The sequence below is a fragment of the Athene noctua genome, chromosome 32 (assembly GCF_965140245.1).
Source record: "Athene noctua chromosome 32, bAthNoc1.hap1.1, whole genome shotgun sequence".
Classification (NCBI taxonomy): Eukaryota; Metazoa; Chordata; class Aves; order Strigiformes; family Strigidae; genus Athene; species Athene noctua.
The window spans coordinates 652,907-680,293 of NC_134068.1; positions in this window are offsets into that span (position 1 = coordinate 652,907).

A 27,387-nucleotide genomic window follows, 5' to 3' on the forward strand; every position below is an offset into this window, starting at 1 on the left:
ATACGGGGGAGGCGCCCCGCTGAATTTCAGCGGCCCCCGCCTGCGGACTGGTCTGTCGGAGCCCCGCCCGACGAACCCTAAAATTCGGCAGCAAGTAAAAGAACACCGGTTAACCCCATAATCTTTGTGCACGAAGTCCCGGATGAAGACGCACAGGGTTGCGTGAGTACAGGCCGGTTTCCCGTTCGGTTGGGGTTGGGTTGCCTGGAGCGTGGTGTGTGAGACGCCCAGCAGGGCGAAGCGAGTGCGGACCCCTCAGTAGTGCGGTTCCCATATCCCGCGAGGGACTGGGCCACGAGAAGGGGGAATAGAGTGTGTGAGTGTGTGCAGACGCTCCAGAAGATGGGACAGAAGAACAGCAAGCCTTCTGATCCCATGGGTGGTGTGGGAACTCAAGTGAGGTACCCTCAGATACCACCAGATAGCCCTTTAGGATTGACGTGAAATAACTGGGAAAATTACCCCTTCTAGGCGGGGTAAGGACAAAGTAAAAATGATTTATTATTGCATGGAGGTTTGAGAAGGTAAACAAATTAGGAGCGACCATCTCTATTGGGCTGAGTTGGGGTCCTCTGAAGAGTGGGTCTGCCAAACTTTAAACATTTATCTACACCAGAGGGGGCTAAACCCTCTAAAACGAGGGTTTAACCTTGCTGATCAAGAGGCAAAAAGAACAGCTCTCAGATGCCTTAGACCGAAAACCAAATTTAATAAAAAAAATTTAAAAAAATCATCTCACGGTCTGAAAAAGGGATGAATGAAAAAAGAAACCTGCAACCGGACAGATCTTGGCTCTGTTCCGAAGAGTGAACAGGAATTTACAAGTCTGGCAAAATCAGCAGCCTGCCCCGATGCTATTAATTGATAATCCCAATCAAATGACTCCCCTGATTCAGGGCTTGCCGGACTCTTTGAAATCACATGCAGTACAATTACAAGATCATTTGTGGAATGCATTAGCCTCACAAGGGGGGAGACGGGCAGGGGGGAGAGCCCATGACTTGGTAAGAGATAGCTCAGGACTTAATAAATTATGGCCGGAGAATGGGCCTTACCAGGGGAACAGGTAAACCTAAGCCATCCATATGCAAAATGGAAAAGCAGGAAAATCTGTCCCCTTCCACTCCACAAGTTTTAAGAGCAAAGAGAAACCTCTTGTGGACTGAGGGAACGAGACAGGGGATTCCCCGAGAGTTAATGGATGGTCTGCCTACTACAGTTTTAGAAAAGCTCATTCGAGCCTGGAAAGGCAGAAGGAAGCTGCCCCCACCCCAACCGATCAGACCTTTCGGACGAAGGGAGGGACAGAACTGAAAACTAACGAGATGGTGGTAATTGCTTCACAAACACCAACTGCCCCTGAAGAGGACTTGATTGATTTAGGGTCAGGAAACTGGACGTGCCATCCCCAGTAAGTGAGCCGGGGGATGGCGGGTGGGTCCATTTAAGGAGGCTCACAGAAAATACTAAGGGAGACTTGTTGATTACTTTTCCGCTTGGCTCCCTTAAAACTCCAGTTATTTTTCTGGTAGATACGGGTGCTCAGGTCTCAGCACTCCAAACTGATATTACCAAGCGGAACGGCATCATTGCTGGCAAAAAGCAGATTTGGGTTACAGATGTTTTCGGGGACTCTAAGCCACAGCTAACTGCTCGGGTGAAATGCTGGTTACCTGGGAATGAAACTGCAACAGAAACTATTATAATTCTAAACAAAAAATAAAAAAAAAAAAAAATTCCACAAATATCCTGAGACTTGACCTATTGACGGGACAAGCCTGGGTAGATTCAAAAGGAAGAAAATGGAAATCTTGGTCCCCAACTGCCTCTATAAGACTTTTACAGCAAGCGCCGGCACTTCCTCCTTCTAAAATTGTTCATGTGAAACCTTACGCCTTACCGTTGTGTGCCACGGAGGAGATTGCTCTGGTAACAGCAGAGCTGCGGGAACAAGAGATAATCATTCCAAGTCACTCACCCTATAATTCCCCAGTGCGGCCAGCCCATAAAGCTGAAGGGAAGTGGCAACTGACAGTTGCCTATCAGCGATTATGTGTCCATACAGGTCCTCTAACAGCTGCAGTCCCTAACATAGCTAAACTGACTGCAATACAGGAGGCAGACAGAGATGGCTTTGCCTTTATATGGGAAGGTGTGCAATTTATTTTTACATACCTCCCCCAGGGATACTGCCATCCACTGACCATCGTTCATTATGCACTGGTGTAGGAGCTTGCTCAAATCCCTCCTAGGGAAAGGGTCAAGATATATCAATATATTGACGATGTTCTGACTGGTGGCTCTGATCCTGCTGCAGTGGGACAGACCCAGTCAGGAAATCACCCTGCCCACCTCGGGAGCCTTCACCTCCCCCAACTGCACCAGAATACCCAGGAGATTCAGACTCCCCACCAAATTCCCCGAGGGAGCAAAGAGTAACCGGGAGTCAGACTAGAGCAGGACAAGGCAACAGCAACTTGTACCCCCTAAGGGAGGTTGCAATGGGAGGACCCCCTAGGCGTGGCGGAGAGGGTGGATCAATTTTTAGGACCGAATATTTATGCCTGGGATGAAATGCAAGCCATAATAGCTATATTATTCACTGCCGAAAAAAGGAGACATGATCAGGAGGGCAGGAATGAGAATCTGGGACCAACAACATCAGCAGAGCCCGGCAACAGATATGAAGCGGTCTCTAATTCGACCCAACTGGAATAATCAGAATGAAATTGATAGAGGCCATATGCAAGACCTGAAGACGATTGTAGTCCAAGGTATAAAAGAATCAGTCCCTGAGGGCAGAATATTAATAGAGCTTCTAGTGAACAACAGAAGAAATATGAAACACCTACTGAACGGCTTGAAAGATTGAGAAAAAGCTTACAGTTATACTCAGGAGTAGATCCTGCCAGCCCTGTGGGGCAGGCTTTGTTAAAACTCAGTTTGTGGCTAAGTCCTGGGTAGATACTAGGAAGAAGCTGAAAGAGATCTAGGATTGGCAAGAGAGAGGAATGGATGAATTACTGAGAGAAGCTCAGAAAGTTTATGTTAGAAGAGAAGAGGAAAACCAGAGAAAACAAATACGAGAGCAAACGAGGGTATTGGCAATGGCCGTGAGAGAGGGACAGAGAGGAGCTTTAGCAGCGATGGGAAGGCCTGTCGGAGAACAAAAGGATAGACGCTCCTGGAAAGGAGGCAGTCATCCCTCCGACTTGGAGCGTAAAAATATAAGGGAAGTGGAATGTTTTTATTGCAAAAGGAAAGGGCATGTGAAGAAGGTTTGCCGAAAGAGAATCCAAGATGAGAAAATATTCTTTGAAGATTAGTGGGGTCAGCGGCTCTATGTGCTGGGGACCCCAAAGAACAAAGAGCCCTTAATAAAACTTAAAGTGGGTCCTCAGCAACAAGAAGTAGAGTTCCTTGTGGACTCAGGAGCCAAAAGATCTACCATTCAGGCTTTACTTCCAGGTTGTAAGGTATCATCAGAAAAAGTTAATGTAATAGGGGCTAAAGGTGAACCGTTTGAAGTCCCCGTTCTTCATAATATAATTATTGAATCAATATGTAAATATGTGATTGGAACATTTTTATTAATACCAGAAGCAGATTATAATTTGCTTGGACGGGATCTGATTATAGAATTAGGAGTCAATTTGGAAGTGGAAGAAAAAGAACTCAAAGTCAGATTATGCCCCCTTACAGCTGCGGATGAAGAAGAGATTAACCCAGAAGTATGGTATACCCCAGAGACAGTGGGTAGACTGGATATTACCTCCTTTTGAAGCAACCATTAGGAACCCAGAGATCCCGACCAGAATCAAACAGTACCCTTTGCCGCAAGGAGGCAAGAAAGGCTTAAAGCCTGAAATAGAAAGACTCCTTAATAAGGGACTATTGGAACATTGTATGTCGCCTTTTAATACTCCAATATTGCCCGTTAAGAAAGCAGATGGGAGTTACAGATTAGTGCATGATTTAAGGGAAATAAACAAAAGAACTGTTACTAGGTTCCAGTAGTAGCAAACCCTCACAAGCTATTAAGCCAATTGAACCCTGAACATCGATGGTATAGTGTCATCGACCTAAACGATGCATTTTGGGCCTGCCCTCTTAAAGAGGAATGTAGAGATTATTTTGCCTTTGAATGGGAGAACCCTGACACTCACAGGAAATTAAGATGTCCTAGGTTAAGTGTTTACCTCTGGCCCTACTAAATGTCAGAACCCAGCCTAAAACAGATACCGGAATATCTCCCTTTACAATGTTATATGGAATGCCTTATGATTTGGAAATGCCCCCTGATCACCCTCAAATTAAAGACGCAAGAATAATATCCTACATAATACAACTAATGGCAAGGAGAAAAAAACTACAAGCCCGGGGAATGGTGGTACAAAGGCCTCCTTTGGACATAGCAATGCATCGAATTCAACCAGGAGATAAAGTATTGATTAAATCGTGGAAAGAATCTTCCTTAACCCTCCATTGGGAAGGACCCTATGTTGTTCTTATCACTACAGAAACTGCTATTCGAACTGCTGAGAAGGGGTGGATGCATGCCAGTCGTGTAAAAGGACCTATACGAGATTCGTCCTGGCAAGTGACCAGCTCTCCTGGGGATCTACGAGTTACCCTTCTAAAGACCTAAATGAACCCTGTGAAAATCAAGGTACAAGACACCACAAAAGGACTCAATAAGTGAGACATTAATATTTTGTCCAATTGAAACCTGTATTTGTTTCCCTTTTGTGTGTATAGAGTATAACATATGTAAAGAAGGCTGGTGGATTCATAATACATTTAAGGTGAACCTCCGATCTAGCTGTAACCAGTGTTACTGACTGGAACGGAGACTAACTAACTGGGTCTTAAAATTGGAATAACAACGAGGAAAACAATTGGGAAAAAAAAAAAAAAAAAAAAAAAAAGAGTACACTCACCCTAACCAGCCTACAAAATACCAGCTTCAAATTCCCTGTCAAGGGCCTGAAGTTAAAGCTAAAAACTGGGAGGCCTATGTATCCTGGAGTAGAGGTAAAAACGTACCCCTGAAGAATACGACTGCTGCCGAGAAGATGAAACGACTGCTGCTCTACGCAACAGAGTAGGCAGAGGAGGCAGAGACGTACACCGGTGGGGAAAAACTTCAAACCCTACTCTGAGGGAAAAAAGGCTCCCAAGAAGTAAAGGCCAGAAAGGGGTGCAAAGCACCTTGACTCTACAGGAGCAATGCCCTCCTTCTACAGAAGTTGTAAAAAATTTCAGAATCCTACCAACCTTCTACTGGATTTATTGGACTATATGCATAACAAAGAAATGGAGTTTCCACCCTTCTCAATACATTCTGAGCATACTACTGATAACACACATGCCACAAGCACGGGCTGGACTGAACCACCAGCCCCATCAACCTTTTGAATGGACCCTAACTGCTGAAAGGGGTAATCAACAACAAATACAGACAGTAATAACATCAGGGGCACCATCATTTGTAAGTTCCTTGTGTACGCTGGTGCCTGTAACACCTTGCACCCAGGATTCAGGATTTTATATTTGCCCCAGTTCCAACCCAGGAAAAAGCTACTGCAATTATCCTGACCAATTTTATTGTAAGTATTGGGGATGTGAAACTATAGCCTCAGATTGGGCACCAGGAGCAGGGCCAGACAGATATTTAAGGGTACAATGGGGACCTGACAAATGCATCATTCCTCCTAAGGACTCTCTGAGGCCAGGGTTCACAGCAACTCGTGAGGGTCCCAAGAACTGGTGTCAGTATCTCATGTTAAATGTAACCAAACCCCAAGATTCTAGTTGGCTTGTAGGAAAAAGCTGGGGAATCCGGATTTATGAGTCAGGAAGGGATAGGGGCAATTTTATTCAAATAAAAAAAAAAAAAACGGTCCCAAATATTCAATACGGGTAGGGCCCAATCTGATATTGACTGATGAACTGGTTGGAGAAACCGAAGAAAGCATAACAACAATTCCAAGAATCAATAGCAATCAAACCACCCAATATCTGATGAAACCATTGGGGATAGTCCCCTTTGGAAAATGATACAAGTCAGTTACCAATTACTAAACAAAACCAATCCACACCTCACTGAACATTGTTGGCTGTGTTATGGAACCAAACCACCTTTCTATGAAGCTGTAGGAGTAAATAAGAGACCCAAACGGGTAAATGGCACTAACCCTGCACAGTGTATATGGGGCACAGAGAAACAAGGAATTACATTGACCCAAACAGCAGGAAGAGGTTTGTGTGTAGGCGAAGTCCCAGAGCACAAGAAACAATCGTGTGCCAAGAATAATAGAAAGGGGCCGCAGAAACCAGAAAGACCTGCAAAGTGGTTAATACCTGCTAAGAACACTAAGTGGGTTTGCTCCAATATAGGAGTGACACTCTGCCTGTCATTGCAACATTTCAATGAATCCTCAGACTATTGTATTCAGGTGGCAATTATCCCTAAAATCTTTTACCACTCTGAAGAATTTATTTTTAATTCACAAGTTACCCAGGAACACCACTTGTCTAAGCGAGAACCTTTCACAGCATTAACGATAGCCACCCGAATGGTTTTAGGAGGGACAGGAGTAGGTACAGGAGTGGCTTCATTGGTACAACAAAGCAAAGAATTTAAAACATTAAGAATGGCCGTAGATGAGGACCTTATAAGAATTGAGCAATCAATTACTGCTTTAGAAAAATCTGTCAGGTCTTTATCAGAAGGAGTACTACAAAACCGAAGGGGGTTAGACTTAATGTTTTCACAACAAGGAGGATTGTGCGCAGCACTGCGAGAGGAATGTTGTGTCTACGCAGATCATACCGGAGTAGTAAGAGATACCATGACCAAACTACGGGAAGGACTAGAAAAAAGAAAAAAGGAACGAGAAGAGCAACAAAGTTGGTACCAATCTTGGTTTAATCACTCCTCATGGCTAAGTACCCTACTATCAACTTTAGCAGGACCGTTCATATTAATAATTTCAATCTTAACTTTTGGTCCTTGTATATTCAATAAGATAGTAGCGATCATTAAGAATAAGTTAGAAACAGCTCATTTAATGATCATGGGAACGAAGTGTGAACCTCTGAGAGGAACAGCAAAAATGGAGGAAACTTTCATCCTGAGCCAGCAAGCACTCGGAAGATTTGATGAACAAAATGGTGAAAAGAAAAACGGGGGATTGTGATAGGTGGTAAACCGTCTGTTCATCAGATTCAGCGAACTGCAATATGAACTAATGCATATTGTGTAATACTAACAGCAAATGCTTAATTGAACTAACATGATAGTGAAAAAAAAAAAAGTGACAGGAAGGGGGGGGAACAAGAGAGGAAGCATCTGTATGTCAGAAGATGTGGAGAATTGCAGGCACATAATTGAATAAAACAGGAGGACGTTCACGACCATAAATCTCATTATGCAAAGAGATTACTGGGCCTAGACTGATAAGAACTCCGCAAACTCAGAGGATCATCACATTCCAAGCCAAAGGTGAAACGTACACTGTGAGGAGGACCTACGGCCTTCCTCCCAGAAGACCACCCCCCACGATTTGAAGACCCCTGACCGTAGTTTTAACAACTTCTGCCCAAGCGTAAAGGACTGATAAGCTAATTACCATACGAAGCGGGAGTAGGCGGGTTCAAGTAATGAATATGTATAGGTGTATAATGACTATGTAATACTTTGTAGTATAAGATTGACACGGAGTGCCCTGGGGGGGGCGGGCCGTTGTTGGAGTACGAGACTCCCCGGCCGCCCAGCGCTGTTTTGCTTGTTGCCGCTTGCTAAATAAAGAAATTGGAAACTCTGACTCAGCCAAATTTAAGAAGTCAGTTTATAACAACTATAGCTACAAACCCCTGGAGAAGTCCCACAAAACCACCCCACGTTATGTCGGCGCTTACGCCGAGGCAGAACCCTGCGGCCCCTTCGCACCCCACATCCCTCCCCCACATCTCCTGCTGGGCTGGAAACTGCGAAACCCAGAGCACGGGAGGTACCTGCAGCTCATTCACCTCCGACAGAGAGAGGAACATCAGGGGAGCAACCGCAGCCCCTTCAGAGGCTGCCTCTGGCAGACACACGCCTCTGCCCGCACATACCCCGTTTTTTCCCCAAATATCCGAGCAGCCACCAGCCAGTGATTCCAGCACAGCGTCTGCACTTCCACGGGCACGCTGCGGCTACCGGGGGCGTTACAGGGCAGCAATTTGTAAATGCCGTTTGCTATAGATCCTCTGGGTCCCAACCACACTTAAGTATCGAGAAATATTAAAATTTAATGTGCGCTGATATTTATCAGCCATAGCTACTGGGTCGTTTGATGCCCAGCCGATACCTTGCACTCCCAGCCGAAGGCACGATCTGCTCTCAAGGGGTCTGAGAGGTCTGCAAACCTGACAGAACCTACAGCCCCTTGCAGCATCGCTTTAAATTCATGTGTAGAAAGCCACGTCATTTTCCCTACTGCCATTTTCTGCTGGCCACCAATATCGAGAGAAAAAACGTTAATATATCACTGGAAGAATCTGCTTACCAAGGGAGTTTGTTAATATTTCTGAACACTGCAAATTAAATGAGCTTGTTAGCGCTTTCATCCTTTCAATATATAGATTCTTATTTAAAATCCCTGTGTTGACAGCAGAATAAATATCATTTTTCATGCACAGATTGAAGTAGTTAAAGAAAATGAAAGGCAATCTTATTTTTGGCAGCACCGTGGTTATTCCCTTTCCATTGTACGTGTGCCACAACACGTTCAGCTGGGCATCGAGAATCCAGCCTGCGTATTTTAAAGTTATAAATCTGTTCCAACAGTCACCAAGGCTCCTATTCAAATCAGGAGCAGTTCTGTCACAGGCTTAAATGTCCAAAACCTCCCCAAGAATTCAGAGTAAAACTTTGTTCTTCTCCTCCCTACTCATCAGTCACACGGTAAAAAATGAATGCAAAACATGTCAAATGAATAAATAAAAGAGCCAGGGTAGTTCAGCACCGCACTAAATATAGTGAGGAGACACTGCAGAATTTGCAACTCTTACCCAGTACACAGACAAAATTCGAAGCCCCACATGCGGGTTTAGGCTGCTGGCAGAGGGGCAGAAGCTGCTGTTACCCCCCCGGCACAGCACATTACCCCCCCAAGCCCCCTCCTGCCTGTGCCAGGTGCCTTCGCCTTTCCGGGGTCCAGGTGCTGCTGGCACGGCTCACGATGGCAGGGGAACATCATCTGCACAGTGTCATTGCTGCAGGGGTTCTGCTTCGAGTCACCACGTCCCAGGCAGCACAGAGACCAGGGGCCTGCCGGATACTTCTGCACTTCCACCCAAATCTAAACCCCACTGCACCATACACCATCAGCTGCCAGGCAAGAGGGTTCTCTCGTAACAGGCAAAGACAACCGGCTACTTCTTGCACAGGCTCAGTGCAGAGGTTTATGTCTTCTGAGACAAAAGCTTTTACTAAAAAAGAGATCTGAATTAATGATTTTTTCAGAAGGAACACAAGGCAGAGAGATGCCATTGGGATGGGGCAACCCAGAAATCACAGAAAGTGAGTTTCTCCTGAACATCTCACCTCTTTGCCGCTCTTCATCTTTCCATGGCTTCCAAGATGTGTGAAACTAATTTAATCAACTTTAAACAACGTCCTTATCAAACAGAACATGCCAAGAGGAAGAATTTAACCCGCGCATGGTGTGAGAGTACAGACAGTTGTCCTGTTCGTGTCTAATGCCTTTTGTTTCTGAGAAGAATATTTGACACGTGAAGTATATTCAGCAACTTGGCTCTCCCGTTTGCCTTCCTGACTTGCTTCTGGTGCCTCCCCCTAAGGGTTATGCATCAGTCAGCGTATTTCATATCCTCCTCCTGGCCTTGAAAAAAGGCAACCAGCCACGAAGCTGTCTAAATGCTGCAAAATTACCAGGTGAGCCTCACTGTTCAAAGACAAACTCATCAATTACTTTACAGTGAGAACAAAGCTAACAAAGAATCAAGAAGGTATTTTTAGCACTAACCAAGCCCAATATATTCCAACATGCTTAAGTACCTACACAGCCATATTTTATCGAATATGCTCAGTTTCCTGAACAGAGACTCAAAAATCAACCCCCTTGCTTTTTTCACCCTTTCATCAGGGTCTGCTGATTCTATAGTAGGACTGTAAGTTGACTAGAAAGGCATGTCCTGGGCTTCCCTCTCCTTCCCAGCACTGACTGCAGATCCCTCCTCTCCCAAATCCTCCTGTGCACGAGGGGTGAGCTGCATTTGCCACTAACCATTCACAAGGGACAGCTGGCATGTGATCTGTCTATCTCTAAATAAAACTTGTGAGGACACAGGAGTGAGGAGATGGGCCAGCTCCATGTGAGGTGAGTTCCTCCGCTCTGTTTTTTCACCCAGAGACCAACGCTGTAACAAACTCTGATTTTGTTCCTCTCTGAAGACTGGGCAGCATCCCCATACCACCCTCATGAATTAGAGAAAGAACGGAGAAGTATTTAAGTAGCAGGTAGAACCACAACTCTGCCTAAGAAAAGACACTTTCCAGTGGCTCAGCCTTGCTTGCTGAGCTGATCTGCCAGGCTGCACCGTCTGCCAGAGCAGGCAGCGGGACTTCTAACAATGAGATCCAGTCACGCAGTGAAGAGATGAATTCACATCAGTTACAATACCTATGGAACAGCTCATTAAATCAGCCAGGCTGTGCCATCCAGCACCCCTGATGGTCTTAATCTAACCTCTCACCCTGGCCCTGGGGTCATCAGTGGGCAGCTGTGACCATAAGTGATGGAAAAGACATTTTCCCAGGAGAGTGTCTGTTTCCTGAACTCAGGCATCACTGATTATTTGCCTGTGTTGCCCATTCCAATCTTGCCTTTCCAATCTTCTTATCCCCTAGAGGGGCTATGCAGCTTTTTAGTGACTTGAAATCAAGGTATGAAATCAGCAATATTCTGATTACAGGCAAGTTCTGGAGGTAACACCTGTGGGCTTATAACGACACCGCATTAGCACCGTATCGATCTACCATCTGCTGCTGTCTCTGCACAGGTAGGAGCCAATTCATCTAAGAGGTCACATTTTGTTTCCTTATTCCTGCAAAGCCTTGAAGTGTGTTACACTGGAAAGATATAAGGACTTTCAGGAATGCCAAAGCATTTGTACGCGTTTTTCAGAAATTATAACTTCTTTAAACATGAGTCTTTTCAAAGAAAATTGACCCAGCAGGTACACAAATCTCAGCTAACAGAAAGCACATGACATCCACCACATTTTAAGGTTCCCATTTGGCTAGTGGGGTCACTTCTGTTAAGAAGCACCTTGGAGCATGGTCACACCCTGACCTGCAAAGGACCCGTCACTTTACTCCCTGGGATGAGCAGTCTTTCCAGGCAGAGCACGCCACGTGTGCCTCTCCCATCTCTGTTCTTAGCACTCAGCCAAGGGTGCCCACAGGGCCCCAACCCGCAGGACAAATTAGAGGAGCTTTTTTTTTTTTTTTTTCTTTCCTCTGGTTTCCCTTCAGCCTCGAGGACTAGACTTGTACCACCACCTCATTTTGATGTGAGCTGCAGGCAGCTGTCAGATGGCAACACTGCTCACTAATACACGAGTGGGAATTGAGTCAGCAACTTGGGAAGTAAAGGTTTAGCTTCTGTAACTGCTCCTTTAAACCGCCCAGTCCCTAGAACCTAGGGAGCTATTTTACCTCTAAAAATAACCATGTTCTGGGAAAGAAGAACACACACATCATCCCCTCCAGCAAGGCAAACCTGTCTGATGCCAGCGCTTCAACCATTCCAAACACTGTGCTTCAAACAGCAAAAGTCACTTACCAACATACTCCGAGAGGAGCACAACAAAGAATGGAGTCACCACGTCACTGATTCCCAGCCACCGGCTGCGTGTCGAATGGCTCAGATAAACAGGATTCTGTCAAAGATCTAGGGAAGAATGAGGGAAAGCAGGTACCTGCATTAGCCCTGCACAAAGGAAAGGCAGAAAAGCGTAACTGCTAAGCTCAGGGAGCAGAGATCATGCGCTGACAGGCTCTTCTGCAGCAATACGGGTGAGAAGCAGCATGCAAGTCCTCGGAGAGGCTCTGGTATGATCCACAGATCCCCCACACAGGCCAGCCCACATTTCACCAAACAAAGCAGCCCAGGCTCCTCAGAGCCTCTGTTTGAAGAAGTGCAGACCAGGCTTTGCAAGATCCAGGTGGCTTAAGACCCTTCCACCCCTAGGGCAGAGCAGCACACCCTGCTGAGCGTCAGGTGGAAAGCCAAGCCTGTTCCCAGCACAGTTCTCCCGGCAAAACATCACGGGTCAGGATGGTTCCCAGTACAGCAGCCTCCCCCCAACAACCGGCGTGTTATTTCCAGACTGCCCCAGCCCCAGGACACCGTGCTCTGACATAGGCACACACGCTGAGCTTGTTTCTGAGGAGGACAGATGCTCCTCACACCTCCCGGCCACCTCGCAAACCCCTCCCTGCCCGTGTTTCTCACATCCTGCTTCACACAAAAGAGGTTTCTTAGACACACAACTCATCTCCTCTGGTTCAAACACCTTGAATTGGTCTCAAAAGAAGAGCTTCAGGTCTTTCACCAGTTTTTGGCTACATCTCGCCACAAAAGAGCCGATCTCATCACTCCTGAGCTCCAGGTCTGATTTCAGAAACATGGGACAAACTTTCAGCAGGTATTCGCATCAGGAGCTGTCAGCCAGGGAAGTTTCCCTGCAAAACCAACTCCCTCGTGGCAGTGCTGGTCTAACCCCACACACCCCCCACGGCAAACGTGGGGCAGGAGCTTCGCTGCCCCTCTTACCTCCCGGATGAGCAGCTGCTGGAAGAGGGGGATGAGTGCGCTGGTCCTTGGAATGTCCATGTGGCTCTGGAAGAGCGGGTGGGTCACACACACCAGCTGTGCTTTCCGGGGGCACAGTAACTCCTCGGGGGCTAACAGAGGGGAATCCACCCCGCAGTGTCCCCCCAGGCAGGAGCTGCACTTGCTGACAAGCGCAGTGAGGGCTGCAGATGACGGCTGCACTGAGAAAATCAGAAAAACAGCTTAATCTCCAGTCTCCTCTGCTCAGGCACGGGCAGGTACCCTGAGCTGGGAAAGAGCTGGGGTCTGAATTCTAGTTACGAGGTCGATTTAGGGAAGGCTTCTGGAGCCCTGTCCCCTGTGCGCCCGCCTGCAGCTCCGCACAGCAGCGGGGCTCTTCTCAACCCCGGGCTCTGCCCAGGGACACGAGAAATCACAGCGCTGCCAGCTCACAGCAAAGGCTCCAGGCTCTCGCCTCTGAAGCAAAACCCTTCCAATCTGCACTTACGCATTTCATACAAAATCCACCAGCAATCCAAACAGCTCCGTCCACCAGAGAAACAACCCCTGGCTGCTATGGGGACGTGAGCAGCCGGGCACGTGTTATCAAGAGCAGAAACCCAGGGTCTGGAGCATCGCTTCACCGCGGGTGTCTCCCAGACACACACGACCCCAGAGATCCTGGCACCGCTGCCCGGGGTTCCTCCTGCACCAGAAAGAATTCCGACACTTCTACACGTTTCCTTCCGATTTACAGCGGCAGCAGCCGGGGCATTCATTCTGGTTTCTCGAGCCGTTACACTCTCCCCTTGATTAACAGCCATCCCCGGCCAGACTCCAAACCAGATCTCCGGGAACCTCGGCAGATGGGTCTGGAGGGGAACGCCCGGTACCGCCGGGGGTCCGACAGCGGCGTTCCCTCGAGACAGCTCACCTCCAGCTTTCCAAAACCCCCGAAAACACCCACAGCCCCGGTGCCACTGAGAAGCAGCGGGAAAACGGATCCTTCGCTCAACCTCGCTCTTGCCCAAAGTGCAATTTCCACGCGGCCCTGGCGCCCAGAAGCCCCCATTTTACTCGCACGGTTTAACTCTCCTCCGCGCTCTCGATCCGCCCCTCGCGCAGTTTCTCTCTCCCACGAACACGCGCAGGCCCTCCGCAGATCCCCCCCGCGTGTTCCCGGCCGCCCGCCCCGGGTCCCCGCGCAGAGCCCGCGGGAATCCCCCGCCCGGAGGAACCGGCGTCCCGGCCCCGAGCGGCCGCCCCCGGCCCCGCCGGCCCCTCCGGCAGCGCCGCCCCGCCGGCCCCGCGCCTCGCTCCGCGCCCCCCCGCGCACGGCCCGGCCGCCCCCCCGAGCGCAGCCCGACCGCGGGAGCGGAGCCGCGGGGCGATCCGCGCCGTCCCCGTCTGCCGCCGGCTCGGGCGGGGCGGCCGCCGCTCCCCCGCCGCGGGGCCGCGCGGGACCGCGCCTGCGCGGGGGGGCCGCGCCCCGTGCCCGCGGGTGCGCCTGCGCGGGAGCGTCCCGCGCGCCCGCGGCCGTCTCCGCGCGGGGCTCCGCGCCCGCCCGGCCCCGGTGCCCGGCGCCTCCGCCCCTGCGCGACGGGGCCGCTGCGCCCGCGGCGGGGGGGGCGGCCGCGTCTCCCGGGGCCGGTCGCGCGGGGCCGCGGCCGCGTCTCGGCTCCGGGCGGGGCCGGCGCTCCGCGGGCGGGGCCGCGTCCGCGCACGGTCCCCGCGCCGCCGCCGCCGGGCGCTCTCCGGGGCTGGAGCGGCGCCGCCCGCGCTGCCCTCATCACCGGATGGCGATGAGGGTCCGGCTCTCGGCGCGCAGAGCCCGGAGGCGACGCCGATCCGGGATTTCCGCCGACGGGCAGTTCGGCGCCGCGCTCTGACCCGGAGAGGAAAGCAAAGACGCTTCGCTCAGCTGAAGCCGCTGAAACGGCCTTTGTGGGGGGACCTGGAGTGCGAACACCAACACAGAACTCGGGGCGTTCCGCTCTGTCGCCCGGTGAAACTCCTTCTCGGTCCTCACCGCTCACGCAGAATTTCTCTCGCGACAGAGCTGCTGCGGTATCGCGTCTGTAAATCCCCGCTGCAGCCCATCCCCGGTCACTGAGCCGTCCCTGCCCCCGCATCCCTCGTGCTGCCCGTCTCCGTCCCTTCCCCGCCGAGAGGGCAGGGTGAGGGTCCTCGCCGGCACACCACCCCACAGCCTCTGGTCCCCGGCCCTGGGGCTCTCGTCTGGGAGTCCCAGCTTTGCCCCCTTCCCCCTTCAGACCCAGCTGAAAGCTCTCGCTGAGCCCCAAGATCCTTTTCCCCTCCGGGACGGGCGCACCCCACCTGATGCCAAAAGCTCCGGCGTCCTGTACCCTGACCCGTGACTGAACAACCCAAACCCCGCCAGTAACACCAGTCTCGGAGCCACCAGCTCATCTGTTGACTCCTCCCGTGATCTTCCTCACCCATCCCCGCAACTGCAGGGACGGAGGAGAGACACTCTTTGTGCTCCCGACCCCTTAACCAGTTCCCCAAGGCCCTGAAATCTCTCTTGGTTCATCTTGGACTACTCCTGCTAATATTAGCAGTACCCACCTGAAAAACCACGAGCGGTCGCTAGTCCTGGGGTCTCCCTAGCGGGGGAGTTAACCCCCTAACTGCAGTAACCTGCACGAGGGGAAACGTGCCCCTTCCTTGGGGCAGACACAGCCCTGCGTGCGCAGCGCAGCAGGTGCGCCATGAGGTCGGGCAGGGACGGGGCTTCAGAATTCAGCACATAAAAAAAATCCCCAGTGAAAACAAAAACCCAAACCAACGCCCCCAAAGCCGAAGCACCGCAGCGCTGGGCAGTGGGGTTTGACAGTTTGCAGGGTAAAAGCTCGAGCGAGGCGTTACCGCCGCTGACTGACAGCGACCGACTCCTTGTAATCCCGAGACCAACTTCCTCTCGCTCCGCGTTCGCCGCAGCCGAGCTGGAGGTGGCACAGCCCGCCGGCGGCTTCCTTCACCCCCGGCACCCAACACCCGCTCCGCGCCAACAGAGCCCGAGCAACGGGATCTGCCCGACTGAAATTTAATTTGGCTGACAACACCCGGCCCGTCGCAAGGTCGCTTCGAGGGTTGTTTCCTCGCCGTGCCCACACACGCTCCGCACCGGCCTGCGGCTGAATGGAAACGCAAAGGGCTGCGCAGCCCCTGCGATCCCTCCAGACTGCCAGGAGCAGTCGGCCCTGGAAACAGCCCGCAGAGTCCAGCCTTCCCCGTGGTGCTGGCGGCTGCCTGGTCCTGGCTGACGCGGCCCAGCGAGCCTTTGGGCGAGGCCTTCGGAGTTAGTCTCAGCTGGAGACAAACGGGCGGTCCCCGCAGCAGCCCCGCCACGGCACGGCCACCGGTACCCGGCACGCGGCATCCTTCATCCCGCCCCGCAGTAAGGGGATGTCTCCATCACATCAAGTAGTTTATTTTTATTTAAAACCACATTAAAAATGTAGAAGATTTCCGAATTCTCCTGTACAACATGAACTATTAAGAAAAAACCCGCAGGCTAAAACATATAAAGACTTGACAGTGCTGACAGCCCGGAGCAGCGCCCCCCTGCCCAGCCCCAAACAAGACACCCGCGGGGAAAAACAAAACACCTGGCAAGGGAACAACAGCAACCAGAACTATGTACAGAGACAGCTGGGGAGCAGGCAGCCGCTCCGCACCCCCCAGACAGAAACACTGCGCGTGGGGATGGACACGGGGCAGACACGGAGGGAAGGCCCGAAGAGAAAACCGGGGGATCAGCAGCTGTGGGAACAAGGGTGGGTTGGAAACCCACGAGAATTAGAAACAAATAGAAAAGTTATTATTCTGGCAGCTAGAACTCTCTCTTTAATTTACAAATCCGTGAAAATAAATAAAAACAAAAACTGGGAAAAAGAAAAAAAGGTAAAACGTCTGTAAGAGTCGGTCAGAAGATCAGCACTGTCTCAACATTGTCATCAGGGACATGGACAGTGAGGTACCTGACAACGGCCTGCTTGGCCTTGCGACCCCTGGAGTGGGGTGTGGTGCCACGGCTCCTGAATGGTGTGGCACAGCGAGTGCCGGGCTGTTCCCCCGAGCGCTGACCCGGGTGACACGGGCAGTGCCGGGCTGTTCCCCCGAGCGCTGACCCGGGTGACACGGGCAGTGCCGGGCTGTTCCCAAGAGCGCTGACCCGGGTGACACGGGCAGTGCCGGGCTGTTCCCCCGGGCGCTGACCCGGGTGACACGGGCAGTGCCGGGCTGTTCCCCCGAGCACTGACCCGGGTGACACGGGCAGTGCCAGGCTGTTCCCCCGAGCGCTGACCCGGGTGACACGGGCAGTGCCGGGCTGTTCCCCCGAGCGCTGACCCGGGTGACACGCGCAGTGCCGGGCTGTTCCCCCGAGCGCTGACCCGGGTGACACGGGCAGTGCCGGGCTGTTCCCCCGAGCGCTGACCCGGGTGACACGGGCAGTGCCGGGCTGTTCCCCCGGGCGCTGACCCGCGTGACACGCGCAGTGCCGGGCTGTTCCCCCGAGCGCTGACCCGGGTGACACGGGCAGTGCCGGGCTGTTCCCCCGAGCGCTGACCCGGGTGACACGCGCAGTGCCGGGCTGTTCCCCCGAGCGCTGACCCGGGTGACACGCGCAGTGCCGGGCTGTTCTGCAGTGCCTGAGCCGTGCAGTACAAAGAGTGCTGGGCTATTGTTCGGTGCCTGGGCCCAGCCAGAGCTGTTAGAGATAACCGCAGAGCCGCTGTCCAAAAAGACGGGTCGCGACTGTTGCCATAACATCGATGAAGAAATCGTGAACCTGAGACGAACTTTGCTTCACTATAATACCAGAACACCCCTCCTGGTGGAAGGCTGCCCGCCTCCAAGACTGACCACGCCTCGGACACCCCTCCCTGCGCATGTGCGATGGCCTTGCTCGAGAAGGGCGGAGACCCCCGAGGCGGAGGTGGAGCAAGGTGTGTTACTGAGCATAAAAGGATGGCTTCTGGACAACGAAAATGGGAAGCTTCCCCACCAAGGACCACGGCGATCGACGACGCAGCACCAGCTGGACCCGGGACCGTTAGGACGTCGTGAGATCAGTGGGGGTAGCTATAACCTCTCTCTCCCCTCTCTCTAAAACTTTACCTTTTTCCTACCTTTTACCCGTCTCTAACTATTGCATGCCACTTCACGGGCAACACAATAAAGTTTCACTGTTTGATTACTGCTATCCCCTTTGGTGTTGGTGTCCTGGTTCAGCTAGGACAGGGTTAAGTTTCCCCGGCAGAGAGGGGGAAGGGATCTCCAGCCGGGTTACTCACACCATGCTGAGTCAGGTCCGGCGCGGCAGCACGGGAAGCTTTTGCCTCTGTGGCTTTGGTGGCGGGGAGCAGCGCGAGCGGGCTGTCGGTACCCACTGCGGTATTTCTCTGTATATCTTCTGTCCTGTTTACTCTCATTACTGTTTATTGTTGTTATCATTGCTACTGTTGTTGTTCAGATTGTTTTATTACACTGTTGTATTAAATTTCTTCTTATTTTAACCCCGAGTTTGTGCCCTACTTGTGCCCGAGGGTGGGGGAGGGACAATGGCAACGTGGTCTCCGGTCCCGGCAGGGCTTAAAACTATCACAGGCGGTCACCTTAATTTTGCACTTTCGAGATCGTAGCAAACGAACCATCACGGGTCCAACGAGTGGACCGTGACAAACATCATCACTATTAACCACTGTAGATCAAACTTCACTCCTGTCTAACTCTGAAGACATTTACAGCTCTGTTCATTTGCATTGGTTGTGCATTCGTGAAGGCACTGGGAAGCAAAGAAACCCAGAAAATCCAGGTGAGGTGGAGGCACGGGAGGCGAGGGATCGCCTGCTTGGCTCCCAGCTGTCCTCTGACCTGTTTTATTTTTGAAAGGGGACAAGGAAGTCTATACCCAGGCGAGTCTGGGAAAAGCAGCAGTGTAGGAAAATTCAAGTATTTCCTCCCGCACAGTCCAGATCTCAGCTGAAGGCACTTGGCACGGTGACAGGGGAGGAGGCAGCCATTCGGCCACAGTACCTGCGCTCCCCCCAAGTCTTTCCCCCGTTGAAGCTTCTCTTTGCAGTAAGGTCTCTGATCCTCTCGCCATCCCGAATTCAGGTGCTCAGGAAGATGTTTGGGAGCCACCAAAAACAGACGGTTTGCAATAAGGTCTCCTCTCTCCACCAATGACAGAACCAAAACCAAAACAAACAAAAAAAATTACTGGCAAGACCAGCAAATGAGACAGGGTCATTCAGATGGAGCCCAGGAGAGCTGGGCTGGATGGTGGCCACCAGCACTTGGAAGATCAGGTCTCAGCCCAGCTTCGGGACAGGATGTGCGTGGTCCCCACGATCCCTGCTCAGGCTACGGTGGCGAGGAAGCCTGGTCTTCTTGGCTCCTTATGGCCAGGAGAGGCCCGGAGCTGTTACCGGCCAGGGTCCCGGGCCAAAGCGTGCAGGTGGGGTGGCTGCCATCTCCTAGCGGTGGTGAGCGCCTTGCAGCCAGGAGTGGTTGAAAATGTCCTCCAAGGACGGTCTATCTGAAGGCTGCAAGGACAAACACCACCTGATGAGATGCTGGCACTCTGGGGAGAGAAACGAGACACCGCCGGTCAGAGAAGGCTCCTGTCCACCTTCCCCCACCGTCCGCAGTGCCCGGGCCACGCTGGCTGTGCTCAGAGCTACCCCAAACCTCCCGGTCCAGGAGCTCTTTTGGAGAGCAGGCTGGCAGGACACGTGCCACCTCCCCCAGCTGACCCCGACACACCACCCTCCTTCGCAGCCCTAAGAGCGGGGATGCTCGTGCGCCCGGGGCCATCTCCCAAACCCGCTGCCCGCCACGACGCCGGGTACCCACCGAGGGAGATCGGCTGGAGGAAAAAGAGCTGGCCCATGATGATGTCGTCATCCTGCTCGAAGGGGACGTCCCCGCAGACCAAGTTATAGAGCAGGACGCCCAGGGACCAGACTGTTGCTGAACGGCCGTGGTAGCGGTGGTAGCAGATCCACTCCGGCGGGCTGTACAGGCGTGTTCCTGCGGGAGACAGGCGGAGCTCGTCAGGCGGATGCTGCCGGCTGCCGGACCCTCACCCGAGCGTCCCTGGGGACACGGGGGCTGCACCGGTGGCAAAAAACCCCTACAGGTGGGAATAAACCATGCCTTTCCCCCCTGCCTTAGCCCAAAATAAAAAAAATTTTAAAAGCCAAGGCAAACAAGGGGAGCAGAGCAGCCCAAGCCCTCCCACGCCTGCAAACCAAACCGGCGGCCAGCATACGGAATCGCAAGAGCCCCATGCCTCCCCTCTCTGCTACCCCCACGGGTGTTTGTTTTTGTCAGGCTGGCTCCCCCCACCCCAGCCCCGGGCAGGGTGGGTGGCAGCGGTGGGAGCCGGCTCCCCTTTCACAGCGTCCGCCCCGCGCCAAAACCCAACTTGGCAGCCGGATGAGTAATTAATTCCCCCCCCCTCCAAAGGGGGAACCGGTGCCCGGCCAGGCCGGGCCGTGCAGTGCCGGGAGCAGCCCCCCGGGTGTGGGCTCACCGGCAAATCTGGTGTAGGCCGCGTCCTGGAGGAAAGTGCCACAGCCGAAGTCGATGAGCTTCAGCTCACCGGTGGCGAGGTCGATGATAATGTTTTCCCCCTTGATGTCCCGGTGCAGCACACCGCAGGCGTCGCAGTGCCGCACGGCCTCCAGCACCTGCCGGAACAGCCCCCGCGCCACCTCCTCCGACAAGGATCCCCTCTGGATGGTGAAACGGGAGAGATCCTGCGCGAGCTCCGGACGCTCCATCACCAGCACGAAGCTGTCCGGCAGCTCGAACCAGTCGAGGAGGTGGATGACGCCGCGGAAGCCGGAGGAGCCCACGGCGTTCAGCAGCACGATCTCCATCGGGACTCGAGCGCCGCTGGGCTGCGGGGGGCCGCGGGGCCGTCAGAGGGACGGGACGGGGCGGGGGGCCGGCAGCCCCCGCCCGGGATGCCCCAGTGCCCCCACCCGACCCCACCGGTGCCCGGGCATCCCCCTGCCAAGGGGGTGCTCCAGCGCCCCCCGCCCGGACCCCCCGGTACCGGGCAGCCCCTCCCCGGGATGCTCCGCGTCCCCCCGCGACTCCCCGCCCGCTCCCCCCGCGGTGTTCCCGTTCCCACCCTCTCGGGCCTCCCCTTATCCCCCGCCCCGCGACGCCCCGGTTTCTCCCGGCAGCCCCGGTCGCTCACCAGCTCACCCCACGCTGCGACGCGTTCCCGGGACACGTGTTTGATGGCCACCTGCAAGCCACGGGGAGCGGCGGGATGAGCCTCCTCCTCCCGCTCCTCCTCCCCCCGCCCCGCCGCCGTCCCGCCGCTTACCGGGCTGCCGTCGGAGAGGCGGGTGCCCGAGTACACGGAGCCGAAGCCGCCGCTCCCCAGTAGCGGCCCCTGCCGGTACAGCTCCTCCAGCCGCCCCTTCTCCTTCCCTGCGGGCCAGACCGGGCCGTCACCGCTCCGCCCCGGCCGCCCGACGGCCCCCGCCCGACCGGCCCGGCCCGACCGGCCCGGCCCGCTCCGACCTGGCGCCGCTGCGGCCGCGCGTCGCTCCCCGCCGCTCCCGGAACGGAGACGGGCCGCCGAGGCGATCTCCGGCACCGCGGCCCCCTCGCCCCGTGCCGGGGCCGGGCTCGGCCGCTCCCGACCCGGGCCGGGCACCGGGGGCTCGGGGCCGGCGCCCGGGCTGCCGAGCGGCTGCGGGCGGGCGGGGGAGCCCGGGGAGAAGGAGGCGGGGACGGGGCGGGCGGGGACGGAGGCGGCGGCCTCGGCCCAGCGGCTCCCCGCCGGCCCCGGGGGGAGCGGGGGCCGGGCCGGGGCCGGGCCGGGCCGGGGGGCGGCGCCAACGCGCCGGGACATCCAGCGGCGCCACCGCCAACAGGGGCGGCGGGTCCCGGCGCGGCGGGAAGGGGAAGGGGCCGGAGGCGCGCGGGGGGGTTTGGGGGCGACAAACGCCGGGACGGCCGGACCGCTGCTGATGCAGCCCATGGCTCGTCCGCTGCGCCACTGCCCGGCCGCGGGCCCCTCGCCCAGGGAGCGCCGGCACGTTCCGCGGTGGCCACGGCAACATCGCCCAGGGAGCCCCGGCACGTTCCGCGGTGGCCACGGCAACATCGCCCAGGGAGCCCCGGCACGTTCCGCGGTGGCCACGGCAACATCGCCCAGGGAGCCCCGGCACGTTCCGCGGTGGCCACGGCAACATCGCCCAGGGAGCCCCGGCACGTTTCGCGGTGGCCACGGCAACATCGCCCAGGGAGCCCCGCACGTTCCGCGGTGGCCACGGCAACATCGCCCAGGGAGCCCCGGCACGTTCCGCGGTGGCCACGGCAACATCGCCCAGGGAGCCCCGGCACGTTCCGCGGTGGCCACGGCAACATCGCCCAGGGAGCCCCGGCACGTTCCGCGGTGGCCACGGCTCACAGGATGCAAACGGGGCGGGGGCGCAGGGATGGGCTGCGGGCAGGTCTTGCCCGGCCCGGCCCTGCCACCAGCACCGCCCGGCTGGCAGCCACGGAGCTCCTCTGCCTTCCGCATCTGCACCATCGGCACTCTTCTAGTACAAGTGGCAACTCCAGCTGGGGACTCTTGACTAACAACCCTTTAAAATTTTTTTTTCCCTCCTCTTTTTTCCCCTCGGAAGTCACTGAGCCGCTTCCCCAGGTTCCAGAGATGAGATAAATGGATGGGGTCTCTGATTACCGGAGAGGAGGGTGCTCAGAGCCGCCCCGGCACAGAGAAGACCGGCACGTGGGGGCCAGGAACAGGCCAGGAAAAATCGATGTGACACGCAGAGAGCTCTGGGGCACGTGCGCACACACACGGTGCCTGGAGACACCCGCGGGGGACAAAGAGAAGGTGCGATGCCCACCCGGGGCGTGCGCACACCCGCGCTGCAAGAGACACGCTGGAACGCAGAGCGCAAGGCGCAGTGTTCACACACACCCCGAGTGTGCACGCACGCACACACACACACTCGCTGCCGCGTGCAGAATGCACCCGCCCGCCCCCCCGCACGCACCCACCCCGCGTGCACCCGCCCCTGCACCCAGTTTTTGCCCACGTCAGGGAGGTCGGAGCTATTGGCAAACCAGCCACCGGTCGGAGGTCACGCCGGATCCCAACCCGCGTCTCTAAAGAGTCGCCCGTTCTTTTGAGGGTTGACTGCTCCTTAATGGAAAGCTGCTCAAGAAGATCAGTATTTTTAACAACTGCAGAGATGCTGAGCTAGCAAGGAGTTTGCCTTGTGTTTATGTCACAGTCTGTGGGATCAAGGGCAGGCGGCCTCCGCAGGACAAAAAGCCACCTGCCTTTTAACAGCCATCCTCGGTGTCCTAGCCAAGCCTCAAGCAGCCGGGCTTTTGACTATGTAGAACCAAATAAAATGCAAGTGAAGTAATAAGGGGTTCTTGGAATTGTGTAGCTAAGACCGGGTCATTTGAAGGACATTATCTACACCAGTATTCCTACGAATGCTCACGATTCAGACTGTAGAAGCGCACGACTGACCCCTTTTCAAAGGGCACAATTCAGTAAGTTTATATTGAGCACACACGCAGGTATGGAAATAGGTACTAAGTCCACAACATTAAAAGCACAATCAACATCGGGCTAATTGGGTTTCTCCCTCCCACAGACAGATGCTTTACTGCTCACAGAAATAAATACCATCTGCTCTTTGCTAACGGGCAGTGACCCACCAACCTGTTTCTAACTTGGAGAGTCTGGAATGTAAAAGGAAGATCTAAAGGAGCTGTAATACAATGGCATTTCCAATATCTTGCTCTTACTGAGCTGAATATGATTTCAAATTAGGCGAAAGATTTTCTTTGCCAGATGCTGTATTTGCAAAGTTCAGTTCTAAGTCAACAAGAATCAGGATAGGTCAGGGCTGAATGCCCAGCAATAAAATTAATGCATCTTCCCCATGTACGTTAGTGATACTGGACTGGTGAAATTGTAGCAGAAAACTCAAATTTCTTTTCACTCGAGGAAATGGTAAGAACAGCTAATTTGGACCCAGTATGTTACTGAACTGATTTCACAGGCATGCATATAGTATCTAGTTTTGTAGACAGCATTGTATTAAATCACAAATGGTTTATATTAATCTAATTAAAAACTCTGTTAGTCAACCTGACTTTGTCTTTTGCTATTAATTATACTTACAGCAGCATTTATATATCGATTTACATATACCGAGCCCTACGCAACATTAATTTTAGTCTCAGGTCATAACCAAAGCAAAGCATCACTTTCAATTGACTGACATGCAAACTCACACAGCTCTGTGGAAATTAAAACAGCAAGCAAAAGCACTCGGAAACACTTTGCAAAATTCTGGTTCTTCCCCCTCCCACCATACATTTCTATACTTTTTTTTTTCTTTATTACTAAGGACAAATGCAAGAAAAGAGAATCTTTCTTCCTTAGACCTCACTACCTTCTACTTTTTCTACACTTAGAGAGCAAAACCAAATCTCTTTCTAGATTTTGTAACAAGGATTTGGCTGATCTGAAGGGTAATGCAACAAAATATTTTAAGAGGAGCAAAGCACTCCAGAACAACGCTGTCAAGGTGAAAACAGTTAATACTGAGTCAATGCAAAGACCCGGGCTGGTGCTCATTCTGCTCCCAAGGTGTGCAGACAGGACATCTGCTGATTCCTACTGAAATGTCAACTGCGTGGCAAGTGAAAACTCTACAAATTTAAGACAACAGACACTGTCCTCCACTTGTCTGTTCAATCCAACGTGGCAGCACAGAACACAAACTCAGACAATGCAAAATAAAACTGTTGGATATATTGCCACTGTTCTTCAGCTTCTCCTCAAAAGCCCCGCACTGCAGCACTCCGGTCCAAGAGCAGACTGCACACTAACTCTTTTTCTTAGCTGTTTACTCACTGCGAGGAGCTTAGGGAAGAAAAACTGACCAGCATTAACTCGGAATCTGGCACAGACGGGTTCCCATCACAAACACACCGGGCACATGAAGATCCTCTCCCCTCGCAGAACTGGACCTGCCCTGGCTCGCTCTGCAGCGTGAAACCAGAGGGGCTGGGGAGCCTCCTCCTCCGCAGGACACGGGGTGACTGCAGCAGCAGGAACCAGCACAGCAGGTTCTTGAACTTCGATTTCATTGAACACTGCTGATTGCAGAAACACGCTTCATGTATACACAGAATCACTCTGCAATTGGACATAAACGTAACAGATCTGCTGACTGTGAACAATCAGTCACGGTGTTAAAGGTGCACACAAGGAACGTGTTTTCCCCCCATTATCAGTACGTGTCAGTGTTTAGAATTTGCCAGGTTGATAGCCCATAGTACTCCCTAACTGCGATTCAGAACACCTACTCAGTCTCATCGCAAAACTAGAAATTGGAGAGTTTTAGAACATTTGAGTGTCAAAAGCATCTCAAAACCTGAGACTGCGTCGCTGGTGGCCTCCCTCTACAAGTGACATAACCGGGCTTCAGACAGTCACCGTGAGACTGAAAAAAGTACTTTCAGGGCAACCCCTCGGAGGAAGGGTAAGACACACTGTATGTGAGCCATGAGCTGGCAGCACGAGCTGGACGGCCCCAGTGGCTTTGAGTAACACAGGCTGCCAGATCTAACAGTATCTAGGCAGTGCTGGCACTGCACAACAGCAGCTGTGAACAAAACTGTGCCGGCGAGCTCCTCCCTGATAAAAGAGCCAATGCTCCTCTTCCTGCACTTGCACCTTCTTTGCTTATCCCTGCACTCCCGGCTAAGATCTGATTCTCACTTAAAAGAATATTACAGAAGTAATATTGAAATCTGCTCCAACACAAGATTAAGCAATGCCTCAGGTGTATTCAATAACTCCCTAGCTTATCTAATATTTATTCCCCTGCAATTATCCTGCTACAGCACATCTACTGCCTTCAAGAAGGATGAATGTGTTTGCAAAATATGTCTGAAAGAGATCAACCAAGGCAAAACCAGGGCAGGGAGTGCTTCCCGTTCAGGCTGTCAGGCCAGCGTGTCCCCAGCCCCAGCTGTTAAGGATGTCCCAGGCGACGTCAGCACGAAGCGCAGGACAGCTGTATCCTGCCACCCCTCTGGAAACGACACCCCCCTTGGAGAGAGCTGAGAGGTCACACCCAAGCCGGCGCTGAGGGCCCTTTCTCCGTGCCCCGTCTGCTGGCAGAGCACGGAACCAGAAACCAGACTGCGGCCAGGCAGATCAGCCCTGCGGAACAGGAACAGAGGGGCCAGGAATGAGAACGACAGCAGTTAAGGCGTCAAAATCACGCCAGAAACCTGGGACGTGGCCCCTGAACTGCGGTTCTGTACCATCAGTGACAGGGGAAGGCTGAGCCACAGCCGTGCGCCCTCCCGTCTCACCAGCTGGCAGCAGCGCATCTCCAGAAGGGCCGGGACACTTCCACGCAGCCAAGAGTGGGTGCCAGTCCCACACCGACACCGGCACTCTGGGGATTTAACCCTTTGCAGAGGCAAGAGGGCAGCCGTCAGCTGCCACGGCAGAACAACTCTTTGGCAGCTCCCCGAGGAAAAGGCAGCAGATCAAACACTGCAGCCCCCAGCTCCAGACCAGCCTCTGTGCTCAGACAGGAGCTGCCCTTGGATCCGAGGGGCGACTTCGCCCAGAGCCACGCGAGCCTGATCCACCCAGAGATACTTGTACTGCTGCAGTACCTCGTGCGTGCAGCACACAGGCCTCTTGCTGCCCGAGCAGAGCAGGGAGAGAGGAGAGAGTCGTCTGAATGATGCCTCAGCCAAAGTCACACGCAGCAGTGGACTGTCGCTGCCTGCGTACAAACCCACGCCACGCTGACTCAGCCGTGCTCACCACCAGAACAGCATAAAGTATTTGATGGCTGTGCTCACTCCTTATTCATCAGCTGGACTACGATACGTGGTTTGCCTGGTTTGCAATACTCTGTGATCAGAGCGTTGCCATATTTTATCAGTCGGCGAAAACTAATTTCTCGCAAAACTGCTGGAGGACTCCACCTCCCCTCCCCGGTCTAAATCCCCTCCCAGCGGCTGCAGGAAACGCAGATCCCTGTTTGTCGGTGACCTCCAGTGGTGTCCTGGAGCTAGCCATGGCGGGGGGGCTGGGGGATGGCGAGGACACCGTCCCCAGGGTCCCCGATGTCTCCAGCCTGACCGCCTCCCTTGAGGGGAGCTCCCCCACCTCTCGGAGGACAGGGCAGAGGCTGGCTGCCATAACGAGCAGGCAGCGGCGGTGATGCTGGTGGAAGGTGAAATGATCTTCCCCGATGTCCTCGACAGCCTCGCCAGCACCGCCCCCTCCAGCGAAGCCCCCGACTTCTTCGGGCACGGGGCGCAGGGCGACTGGGTGCTGAGGCTGATTTGGGGGTCAAAGCGGGAACACTTGGGTTCAAAGTGGGAGATTTGGGGGTCAAAAATGATTTTGGATGTCAAATGGGGAAATTTGGGGATAAAACACGGGGTTTGGGGGCCAAACACG